This window comes from Podarcis raffonei, chromosome 13, assembly GCF_027172205.1.
Source record: "Podarcis raffonei isolate rPodRaf1 chromosome 13, rPodRaf1.pri, whole genome shotgun sequence".
Taxonomy (NCBI): Eukaryota; Metazoa; Chordata; class Lepidosauria; order Squamata; family Lacertidae; genus Podarcis; species Podarcis raffonei.
Genome location: NC_070614.1, coordinates 29867570 through 29880771, shown reverse-complemented (window position 1 = coordinate 29880771; position 13202 = coordinate 29867570).

The following is a 13202-nucleotide window of genomic DNA, read 5'->3' as shown; positions in this document are numbered from 1 at the left end:
GAACAGTTCAAAATGTGCTAAACATGCTGCAGACTGTCATTCAGTTTGGAAGTTGAAAATGTGGGAAGAAATACCAGTGAGTCTCATCTGGAAACTCTCTCTAACACTGGGGGATCAAGCATTCAGATGTTTAACTCCTAAATGAAGAAATTACATATTTGCATACTATCCAGATTTGCTCAATACGGCTTCTCCTCCAAAAACAAGAACACAGGAACATAAGAAAAGCCTTCGGGATCAGACCAGTTGCCCTTCTTGTGCATTGTCTGGTTCTCACAGTGACCAGCCTGATGCCTGTAGGAAACCCAGAAGCAGGACCCAAACAAAAGACTACTCTACCGCCCACTGTGGTTTCCAGCAGATGGTATTAGGAAGCATTCCTGCTGCTGACCATGGAGGCATATCCATCATGGCTAGTAGCCACTGATGGCCCTCTCCTTTAATTTGTCAAGGCTCTTAAAGCAATCCAAGTTGGAGGAAATCTCTGTCTCCTATGGCAGAAACTTCCATAATTTAGCTATGCACTGTGCTCAGAACTGCCTTCTTTTATCTGTCCTGAATTTCCTAATATTCAGCTTCATTGGATGTCCACAGGCTTTAGTTCACAAACTTTTATTGAAAGTTTGCTTTTTCCATAGGTCAGGGAAAGAATAGGCAGAATCGGATGACCTGGCTTCCTTTTTCTCCTGCTGAACTGAGAGGTCTGCTTCACCTTCCTTGACACTTTTTTAGTTGGCGCTGAGACACAGCATAAGCCAGGGCTCCCTCTAGCTCAGAGTGGGCTGCTGTGCTAGATGGCTCTAGATGCAAAAGTTCACAGACACACAGATTCATAGACACTACAAAATCTCATTTAAAATATGGAAGGCACCTAACATTGCAGAGCTGGACGCATAAACTGCCACTGCCCACATAGTACTCATTAATTGCATTTGCATAATGTGCCCATTATTCTTCCTTGCATTGAGCTGTGAAGTACAGACATTCTTCTTCTATCTGTACAAGAAGCTGAAACTCTCACCTTCATGATCAGATATCCACCCTTTGGGGCATACAATGCAATCATAGCAGCAGAAGGACTCCCCCTCCTTGCTTTTCTTCATATAACCGGTTGGGCACTTGGGATTACACAAAGCAACAGGCTGTGTCTATCAAGAAATGAAAGGGGGAGATGTTGATCTTCAGGAGAGTCATCTTGGAATCTCATTGTACTTTCTGGCCATTTTCCTCATACACAGTCCTTTCTTTACTCTTATGCTCTTTCCTTCCCTCCACTTTAACTGCTGCATATTGTCATGCATCCAAGTTCCTGGCTTGATAACACAGTAATCATTGTCAATTAAAAAGGAGGATTTATTGCAAAAAACAAACAGATAGCTCCAGACAGCTGTAACGTTGCCTCCAGCATCAATAATCAGGATGACCCTTCTGAACTTTATTTCTTGTAACTTTATTTCTTGTCTAACAGCCCTCCCCTTAGCTGATTCTTAGAACAGATTAAATCAGCTCCAAGCTCTTCCCAGTCTGACATACTACTTCCATCCCATTTCTTGCCTGATTGCACTTCCTGAGAGTTTTGGTTGGGTACCAGCCCGCTCTCAGTCATTCCCTTATCAACTGGCATTCCAAGGAAGTCAGCTCTCTCTGCTGTGTTCCTGGCTGCTTTCTTCAGTTCACTGCAAACCTTCACTGGGAGCTGGTTCATTCCTGACACTTATAACACATAAACATCAATTCTCATAATTTGGTTTTTCCATATCCATACTGCATCTGTAACACCTTCATGTTGAGTGATTCTCTCAATGTCAGTTTCTCTCAGGCATGCCATCTATGGGGGCCCCAGAGAGGTTAGGTAAAGGTAAAGGTAAAGGTACCCCTGCCCGTACGGGCCAGTCTTGACAGACTCTAGGGTTGTGCGCCCATCTCACTCAAGAGGCCGGGGGCCAGCGCTGTCCGGAGACACTTCCGGGTCACGTGGCCAGCGTGACATCGCTGCTCTGGCGAGCCAGAGCCGCACACGGAAACGCCGTTTACCTTCCCGCTAGTAAGCGGTCCCTATTTATCTACTTGCACCCGGGAGTGCTTTCAAACTGCTAGGTTGGCAGGCGCTGGGACCGAGCAGCGGGAGCGCACCCCGCCGCGGGGATTCGAACCGCCGACCTTTCGATCGGCAAGCCCTAGGCACTGAGGCTTTTACCCACAGCGCCACCCGCGTCCCCCCAGAGAGGTTAAGGACCCTTAAACAAACCAATCATGGGGTGGGCCCCCTCAATATTCTGGAGCCAGGCAGGTGCCATCGGGCTCTGCCGCAGCTGCAACGGGTTCCTTTGGACCTCTGTTGGGCCCTCCTGTCACTGCAATAGGCTCTGAATGGCCATTTAAAGGGTGTGTCAGGCCGTATCAGGTGTAACCGCAGCTGTGTCAAACCCATGCTGTGCATGTGATAGCACACTCGCTGACCCCCCCCCAATGTTGAGTGAAACCTGGTGTGCCTGATTTAACTCCATTTCTCTTTCTTTTCTGTGTAAAATTTAGTTATCCATAATTGTATATGCTTTAAAAAAAAAAAAATATCCATGAAAATTCGTGAGCCTTTTCGTTTAAATTTCTCCTCATTTAGCAATGCTTGTATGCAATCAACTGTCAGGAGTGCTCACCATCCTAACAAGTACAGATTGCACTTGGCTAAGCTGACACTTACAATGCCCAAATACACCTTGATGATGGCTCAGTTGCAGCAACAGGGGACCTCACCCCATTCACCAGCTTCTGTAACTTTCATTTACGGGCTGCATACACACAGCTGGAGACGACACTAGCATGGTAGCTCTGTATGCTCTTCCTCCTTCAATTCTCTCCTGGTTCTGGGAGACAGTGATAGAGGAGAGGGTAGGGAAGCACCTGGCTCTTTACTTCCCTGACCTGCTTCTTCTTCCACTTCCTCCAGTCCTTCACCATCCAGCTCTGCAGCTTCTTCTGCCTCTTGCCACTTGGCTGCCCTTCCTTCCCAATCAGACTCCAGCCCCACTTCCCACACTGCACATTCATCAGTGCCTGAAACTCCCTGACACCACCACCACCACCACCACCACCATTTATTATTTGTACCCTGCCCATTTGACTGGCTTCCAACAAAGATTAAAAATACATTAAAATGTCACACATTAAAAACTTCCCTAAAGAGGGCTGCCTTCAGATGTCTTCTAAATGTCAGGTAGTTGTTTATCTCTTTGACATATGATGGGAGGGCGTTCTTTTTTTAAAAAATATATTTATTAAGATTTTCGAATTTAATACAATACAAAAAAACATAAAGTCAAAAAGAAAAAAAAGAAAAACAAAAAGCAGAAAAAATTAAAAACACATAAAGTTCACAAAATCTATTTTTCAATAACATATTTCCCTGACCTCCTCATACCCCCCTTTCTTGTATTCCAATTCAAATTGTTAATTCAGCAAATCCTTATCCATAATTTTTAACCTATTTCTATGCCTAATTTAACATATTATTATTTTACTTTTTCTCTTTCATTCATTTCCTCAATTTATTTTTGCTAACCTTATTTTCCTTTAATTTAGTCCTTTTTAAAACAAACCAATTTTATCTTATCCAAACTTCAACATCAACACTTGTACCTCAATACACATTCTTAAAACATTCTTTCTAAAGTCGACCCAGGTTCCCTTCCACGAATTTCCCAAATTTCATACCCATTACCAAAACAAAATGAAAGTAAAAACACATTATAATTATGTACCCTTTGGATTCCCAAGCCCCACACCCCCCTTTCCTGGTTTCAGTCCTCCACAAATATCCACCAGTCTTAATCTAGTATTAGCCTGGAGACCTCACATCCGAGGCTCTTAATTCTCTCTCAATTCCTCTCTGCTGGTTTTTCTGATAGTCCTTAAAATTAAACACCAAATCTCGGAAACGCTCTGGCCCTTCAGGATCCATATTTCTTCCAACCAGTCCTCCATACTTAAAGGTGGGGCCCAAATCTTGTTTCTTACTCCTTTCAAAACCAAATGTCCCCAAGGCTCCAACCTCCACCTTAAGCAAATTTGTAATCCTTAGGTCTTCAGATCTCCACATAAGGAGATCTCTCCTTTTTTCCATCTCCAATTCAGGCCAGATTTTCCACATCAAGTTCTTATTTTCCTTTATTGCCATCATGTCAAACCTCAAGTCCTCTTTCATCATCTGCAGCATTACAGTTCCTCCTTCCTTTTCTTCAGGGACAACATATGTCTCCTTCTCCAAGTACTCAATGTTGTCAAGTTTCTCTTTCTGTTCAGTTGGATAAACTTCCTGATTCAAATCCTTATCAGGTTCCATGATATTGTTTACAGTTGAGTCCAGAGTTGTAACATTTATAGCCAAAACATCAATTTGGCCTTGTAACTTTCCCAAGAGAACAAAGACTCTGTCCAATTCAGCCTGAACTCTCCCTCCTCCAGCCATTCTTGTAATGTCCCCAAACCCCCTCTGGAGGGATTTTGGTTTCTTAATGTTCATTCCAGTTCAAATCCAAAAATCCAGTTAGTTTGTATCGGTTCTTCCTTGTTTTCAACAAATTGTAACAAAAATTGTAACAGATATAACCAGCAGAAGCAGCAGAAACAAAGTTCTCTTTTTCTGTCTTGACAGCTAATTTGACAGCTGTCAAGCTCTTTAGTACCTCATCAACAGGCTCTCTCGCGGAACACTCCCGGGTCCGGAGGGTGACACTTCAGCTCCCAAAATTAGCTCTTTTATCCTCCAGCAAGATTTCTTATACTGCCAAACCATGGAATTAAAGTCTTTTACCAAAGAAGGAAAAAAGAGGTTCTCTCGACCTTAGTTAGCAGGTCTTTGCTTTAACTTGTTTACAAGACGGAGAGGCAGACTTCCTTTTTACACCTTCCCCGATCGTGCCTAATTCTTAAAAAAAAAAAAAAATTCTTTACGATACCAATTTCCGTAGTACTCACGGGTTGTTACTTTTAGAGTCCAATTGTTCAAAGAAGAAGTCAGCGCTCTCTGACCATGGCAATGCGGCTTCACTCTGCAGGAGAAGCAGTCGACTCTCAGCACCGCGCCGCTCACCCCGTCCCCCGTTCCGAAGCCTTTAAAAAGGCTCTTCACAGGTCGGGGGGCGCAAATGGTGCCCGCTGAGTCACCAGGTTCACAGGCTTCACCGCCTGTGATTTTTAAGGGTCCCCGCGTCACCGCAGCGGCCAGACCCGATCCTACAGAGCGATTCCCTCCGGAGCTCAGAGGGAATCCGCCATTAGTCGATGGCGCAAACCCGGAAGTCCCGACATATGATGGGAGGGCGTTCTACAGGGTGGGTGCCACTACCGAGAAGGCCCTCTGCCTGGTTCCCTATAGATTTGCTTCTTGCAGTGAGGGAACTGCCAGAAGGCCCTTGCAGCTGGACCTCAGTGTCTGGGCAGAATGATGGGGGTGGAGACGCTCCTTCAGGTATACTGGGCCAAAGCATAATATAGACATTTTTGCAAAGTAATTTCTGTCAAAAATTAAAAAGCCCTATACAGCCTGTACATTTCTGTTACAAATATAAACATTTTAAAGCCCGCACTATGTCCTCTGACTCACTGGAATAAGTCTGCATAGGGCTGCTTTTTTATTTTTGATTGAATAAGAGTAAAATTTTCATGCATGAAATCTCTCCTCAGAGGGTTGGGATGGTTGGAGAATGAGCAACAGGCAAGGACAAAATTGTGCAGAGGGTTGGGCTTTGAACAAAAGACTCACCCTCATTGAGAACTGGGACACTTCCCAAATATCTGCATTGAAGTCCTACCTGATTAAACCAGCTGTGCCACACTATGGCTTCCTCATTGATGCTCATGAGTTCGTCAGGAGCAGCTCGGGGATCCATCCTTCCAACTTTCACTCTCTTGAAAGATTGGTTTGGATATGTCACCAAATTGATAATGTCATACTTTTGAATGAGCTCCCCATTCTGGTCAAAGGAAACCTTCTCCCCAACACTGTTGTTAAATGACACAGCTTTCAAAAAATGGTAGAGCTGGAACAAAAACAGAAAAAGGAGCTATTTAAGAGAATGGTTCAGCCAAACCAAAAGAAACCCCCCCAAACCTTTCAATAAAGGCCACTGTGGTGGATAATGCCCTCTTGATGGAGATAATGTTACTAAAAGTAGATTCATGTCAGACTTTTATTATTTATGGTCAAAAGCTTTTGCAAAAATTCAAACAGGCTTAGAGGTATAAACCAATTACAATGACAAAAACAAAGACTAGAATTGTTGTTGTTGTTATTATTATTATTATTATTATTATTATTATTATTATTATTATTAAATTAATTTATACCCAGCCTTTTCCCATGAGGGGATTCAAGGAAGCAATGTAGTAGTAGTAGTAGTAGTAAATTTTATTTATATGCTGCCCTCCCCAGCCAGAACCGGGCTCAAGACGGCTAAAATCAGGATATATGATACATTAAAGCAAAAGAACAATCAATTGAAATACAGATTAAAATCAGAATAAAATCAGATGGCAACCCACGAATTATAACTCTAGGCGTTGGAAACATTAAGTGCTCACCAGGCCCAGCTATTTGTGTTGGTCTTATATGACCCGGTGAGAAGAGTTAGAGAAGCTACTTTCATACAGTATCTTGTAATAAAGAGGGGGGAGGGTCAGACTGGGCCCCGACCAAAGGCCTGGCAGAACAGTTCTGTCTTGCAGGACCTGCAGAAAGATGTCAAGTCCTACAGGGCCATGGTCCCCTGTGACAGAGCATTCCACCAGGCTGGGGCCAGGGCCGAAAAGGTAGAGGCCAGTCTAACCTCCTTGAGACCCAGGACCTCCAAGGTGTTATTGTTTTGCAGACAGTAAGGTTCTCCGTGGAGCATACCAGGGGAGGTGGTCCCCTAGGTAAGAGGGTCCTAGGCTGTATAGGGGTTTGAAGGTTAAAACCAGCACCGTAAACCTGATCCTGTACTCCACCAGGAGCCAGTGCAGCTGGTGTAGCACTGAATGAACTGTTACGAAAAAGGAGCAATGCAGCAGCGAGCTCCAGATGGCTGGAAAGCCAAACAGGATGTTGATGTTTGGGACTGTACCGTGGGAACAAAGGAACATTCTATGCATTGTACTGAGCACCGGATGTTAGCTCAGAGTGTCATCTGACCTGTACTGGAAGTACAGGGGAGGAGTTTTTTTCTCTCTCTGCTGTTGGTGTTAAGAGAGTGCAGACACGTTTCTCTGCACTGCTGGAAAGACAGAAATAAAGGCATGTAAATACATTTCTGTCTGTCTCTTTCCCCTCCCCGGGGATGGCAGGGGAAGGAGTGGTGTGTTCTTCTCACGCTAGAGGAGGATCGCCGATTGAGATCTCGCCTGATCTTGCCGGGAGTCGCAGACGGGGAGGTCAACAAGGAATTCAAGCCGGGTGCCTGGAGAGTGGCCAATTCCTCTGGCTAGGCTTGATTCCTACATGAACATGATCCCATGGCAAGGACCCCGTAAGGAACCTCGCCGCGGCATTCTGCACCTGCTGGAGTTTCTGGGTCAGCTTCACAGGCAGCCCCGCATAGAGCGAATTACAATAATCGAGCCTGGAGGTGGCCATCACATGAATCACAGTGGCAAGATTGGGGCAGGAAAGGTAAGGGACTAGCTGCATAGCACGACTAAGGTGGGAAAATGCCGCCTTTGCTGTAGCTGCAACCTGCGCCTCAATAGAGAGGGAGACATTGAAGGTTACACCCAGACTCTTGACAGAAGGCGCTGGCACTTATTGCGCCCGCTCAAGAGATGGGAGTTGGCCCTCAACTCCGTGTCATCCTGACCCAGCCAAAGGACCTCTGTCTTTGAAGGATTTAACTTCAACCAGCTCCCACACAACCATCTAGCCAGAGATTCCAAATATCTGGTCAGTGTGTCTGTGGCTGAGTCAGGATGGCCGTCCATCAACTCTTTCTCATGTGCCCTTTCACATTCCCCTCTCTTCATTTCTCTTTCACAAACCAATATGACTTCACATATACAGTTAAACGTCAATGGAATTAATAATAAAAGCAGAACAACCAGTCCCTGATTCACGTTTGGATTCTCTTACCTGCCATGGCTGATGATTATGAAGCTTCCGTCTTTCTCTCTTCATGCCTGCTTTGCTTCTGGATCTGGATGAAATCATGGCATGTAAGGCATGAGCCACAATATAGACACTATTGTAAAAGCTGTAGCTGTGGCCTGTTACACTCTTTGGGAAGACATGCTCAGGAAGGCTCTCTAGTTTCTCCTCTCCAGTGCAGGGAGATGAATAAGCTCTCCCAGAGTAATTACCCAATACAAAACGGTCCAGAACAATATCCTGGGATATACAGCAAAATTGATCTGTCCAGAAATCTTTAATAAAAGTATCTCCCACAGCATTAGAAGGGTTTCGGTTCTGAATAAAGTGTCGGAATCCTTGAAGTTCATTAGACTGAAGTGCAAATGATAAAGAACCAGAGAAATCTTGTATATCCGAGATATGTTTGAAGAGGTAGGTTTTCAACTCCATCCCGATAGTCAGAATGAAGACTTTTCCTTTTGGATTTGGCATTTTGGGCTTGATTTTTTGGCATAGAAAATATCTCAAAATGATCATATTTGTAATCTCTCCATGGAAGACCAAGACATTGGATTTGCTGTTCAAGATCTTATCAGACAAATACATTGCACTTCGGTCAAAATTTCCTTCCTCAACATCATATTCAAAACTGGTGAATGAGTCAAGGAATGCAAAACAAATGCCATGACTGGAAAATTCTGGAACCATCTTCTGTATGAACCATTGTAAAGTAATTCCATCTGCAACAAACAATCCAATCCATCTCCAATGGAAATAGTCAAGTAATTTGAGAATCCCCCTGAACTGATCAAATCTCTTTGGAACCATTTTGTAGAAGGAAGGGACTTCAGGGTTCTCCAGTATGATTGAAGCAGAATCATATAGGAGCTAAACAAATATTGCAGGTGTGAAACATTTTCTATTTAGCTTAGGTGGCGCTTCAGCACTGTATACCAGAAGGAGCATCTCCACCCCCATTGTCCGGATACTGAGATCCAGCTCCAAGGGCCTTCTAGTGGCTCCCTCATTTTGAACCAGGGAGGGCCTTCTTGGTAGTGGCTCCGCCCTGTGTAACACTCTCCTGTCAAATACCTGACTTTTAGAATACATCTGAAGGTAGCCCTCTATAAGGAATGCTTCTATGTGTGGCATTTTACTGTGGTTTTATAATTTGCTGGAAGCTGCACAGAGTAGCTGGGCCAAATCAGTCAGATGGCCAGCATAAAAATTATTAAAATTATTATTATTCATGAGGTGGGGCAGAATACATGAAGAAAGATCCTTCCGGGTTAGCGCCATCGCCTAATGGCAGATTCCCTCCGAGCTCCAGAGGGAATCGGCTTAGTAGGGGTCGGGTCCTGCCGCGGCGGCGACGCGGGGACCCTCAGAAACCACAGGCGCTGAAGTCTGTGGACCTGGTGACTCGGCGGGCACCATTTGCGCCCCCTCGACCCGCGAAGGAGCCTTTTTAAAGGCTCCGGAATGGGGGACGGAGAGCGGTGCGCTGCTGAGAGTCGACTGCTTCCCCTGCTGAGTGAAGCCGCATGCCATGGATGGAGAGCGCTGACTTCTTTCTCTGAACATTTGGACTAAAAGTAACAACCCGTGAGTAATACGGAAATTGGACTTAAAAAGGGAAAATTTTCTTGGGAATTAGGCACAACCGGGTAAGGTGCAAAGAGGAAGTCCGCCTACCCGCCTTGTAAACATCTGAAAGCAAGGATTTTATAACTAAGGTTGAGAGAACACCTTTCTCTTTTGTGGATAAAAGCAATTAACTCCACGTTTTGGCAATATAAGTGATTGTGCTGGAGGATAAGAGCTAATATTGAGAGCGGAATTGTCACCCCTCCCCCAGGACCCGGGAACGATCGGTGAGAGAGCCTGCAGAAGAGATATAGAAGACTTTGACAGCTGTCAAACTAGCTGTCAAAGTTGGGAAAAAATGAGAACTTTGTTTCTGTTGTCTTTGCTGGTTATATTTGTTGCAATTTGATAATAAATTGTTAAAAATAAAGAAGAAAAGGCTAATTTGACTTTTGGGTTGGAACTGGAAGATACTAAGAAACCAGAACCCCTCTAGAGGGGGTTCAGGACATTACAAGAATGGCTGTAAGTGGAAAAACACTGGCTGAACTGGAGAGGACTTTTTTTCTCTTGGGAAAGTTACAAGAACAAAGTGATGTTTTGGCCACAAATGTTACAATATTGAATGAAACAGTAAATAAAACTACTGAGCCTGGAAGGGACTTGACTCAAGTCTTTGCAGCTGAACAAAAAGGTTTTGCAGCTGAACTAAAAATCTCTGCAGCTGAACAAGAAAAGAAATTTTTGATTGTGCTTTTCACTCATCGGCCAGGAGCAAGTTTCTTGCTCAACATCTAAAGTGAATTGCCGATGATACGAATGAAGCCAAACAGATATCTATTAAATGATGATGACCCCCTAAGATCACTCATGGTTGCCAGATTCTTGATCAGCGTCCTATCCCTAAAGAAGAGAAACGGACTCCTGTGCGGCTCGGATAATCTTTTTAAACTATGATCTATGTTTTAGGATGTAATTAGGTGATTTCACCATTGATGTCTTCTACTAATTTATGAGTAGAGGGCGATGTTTATGTTACAAATTTATTGTAATGTATGATGTTGGTCTTTTGTTTTTGTTTTGTTTTGCTTTGGTTCTTGTCTGTTTTTTGTAAGTCTTGGCGGTTTTAAATTTGGAGGTTTAAGTACATTATGTTGGTATGGGAAACTGTCGTGTGATGGGCCAATGGCCGTAATAAAGATCAATACAATAAGACCTATGGATTACAAACCTGGCTAAAGTGGAAACTGGAGCTTTTGGGACATTTGGACTTAAGAGAAGCAAGAAACAAGATTTCGGCTCCATTTTTAAATATGGAGGCCTGGCTGGAAGAAACATGGACCTTATTGGGACAGAGCTTCTTCGAGATTTGGTGTTCAATATAAAGGACTATCAAAAAAATCGGCAGAGAGGAATTGAGAGAGAATTAAGAGCCTCGGACGTGAGGTCGCCAGGCTGACAGCAGATAGACTGATGGACATTTGCTGGGGTTAGAAACCGGGAAAGGGGGGGTGGGGCTTTGGGAATCCAAAGGGTGTACAATTATACTCTGTTTCTTTTAATTTTGTTTTGCTACTAATATAAAAATGGGGAATTCGTGGAAGGGAATTGGGGTCGACCTTAGAAAAAGATTTTTAAGAATAAGTACTGATGTATAAAGACTGAGGTTTATAAGTTAAAATTGGTTAACTAAAATGAATTAAAGAAAATAAGGTAAAGTTTGGGGACAAGAACTTGCTGAGCTAAAAATTGGAACTGGAATACAAGAAGGGGAGGTGTGGGGAAGTCAAGGAAATTGGTTGTTGATAGTAAGGAATGTAAATTTTATGTGTTTTTAATTGTTTTTTTTGTTTTTTGTTTTTTTTTTTGAAAATTTCAATAAATATTTATATATATAAAAAAACAGAATACATGAAGAAAAACAGGCATGGGAAGGAAAGTCTTGTGGAAACTCTAAGACCTATCCTGATTGCTGGGTGTGTCTTTCAGGAGAAGGTAGGAGCACACTGTGCCCACTCTCCTTCCTTCCTTCACTAGGAAGGATTTGCCGCTCTGTGTAGCAGCGTTTCTGTGCTTGCACTAATCCTGTCTTCTGCTTGGGATTCTGGCAAAAGAACACCCCACAGAATTAGCCCTCCTTTTGATCAACAGGGGGAGGAATGAGAAAGTCACCTTCCTCTTCCCCCCTCCTAGCAGTATGTTTAATAAAGGTTGAAAAAAACACCCTGATAAAACATCAGTCCTATTATTTTGAATGAATGTGGTTGATAAATTGGGTCAGGACATTTGAATAATTTAATCAGCTTCCCCTTGCATAATAGAGTCTATCTTTTTGTACTTCTGTGTTTTTAGCCATTATGCCTATTCTATTAAAAGCTCTATCACCTACCTTCCATGTCTTCAAATTCCTGATTTGGTTTATTTTATGTCTGCTTTGTTGATCAGTCATCTATAATTGTATATGGATTACTCATAATGTCATCACACCTTGTTTGATAACTCTGTATTCTATACATTATGCATAATGTTTCTTTTTCATTTGAAATTTAATAAAAATATATTTTCAAAAATCTAATTTGGGATGGATCCAAAACCACTTCTGAAATGGAAGGCAGTATTTAAATTGTATATATTTCTTCTGTTTCCATGCACTCTTACCTGAGGAATCTTGTAGATACCAAATACTTGTGGTATGGGAAAGTAGGAATCATTAACATCTTCAGTGATTGTCAATAAATTTTCATGGATACCACACATAAAGTTGGGGAGGAGTCTGTCTTTTGGTGAAATAAATTGTATCGCAGCAGGAGATGTCCACCTCGCTTCCAAAGTGTTATCATAAATGTTGAATCCCAGTGAAATATTGGATAAAATCTGGGGATTTTCATTAACCTCCTTTACAGCAAAAGCCAAAGCCAGAAGATGCTGATAGTTCTCTGTCACTCCACTAAAAAGAGAGTTGCATATTATACCAGAAGAAAATAACAAGTGCAGACAACTGCTGGAAATGTTTGAGTTAAAATGTGAACTTAGTACATATGTTGATTAACTGCAAGATAATAAGCTCATTTTGGTGCGAGGTGAGGATATTTATAGCAAGAGTAATAAAAAAGATTGTTATTTAGGGGAACTGAATTTAATTCTAAATTACATTCCGGAAATGTGGGCGATTTCAAGGGGTCAAAAAGAATGGATGTACCATGCTATTTTAGAAGCAAAAAAACTTGTTTTGATGAATTGGAAGAGCTGCAAAAAGATTCAGTTGAGCACATGGATTGATAATATGGACGGATTTGCTACATACGAACGAATTGCATGTCGACACAAAATAAGAATGGATAAATATGAAGAAATCTGGAATGAATATTTAAGTGGATAGTGGTGAGAAGGAGAGTGAGGTGGGAAAATATTGTTTAAAAGGTGTAGTCATAGGTATATCAGTGTATTCAAATCTGAATTGTCAAAATGTGTTATTATTGTTATTGTAGTTTTTGTTATATGTGTATTTTGCGTTTGATTG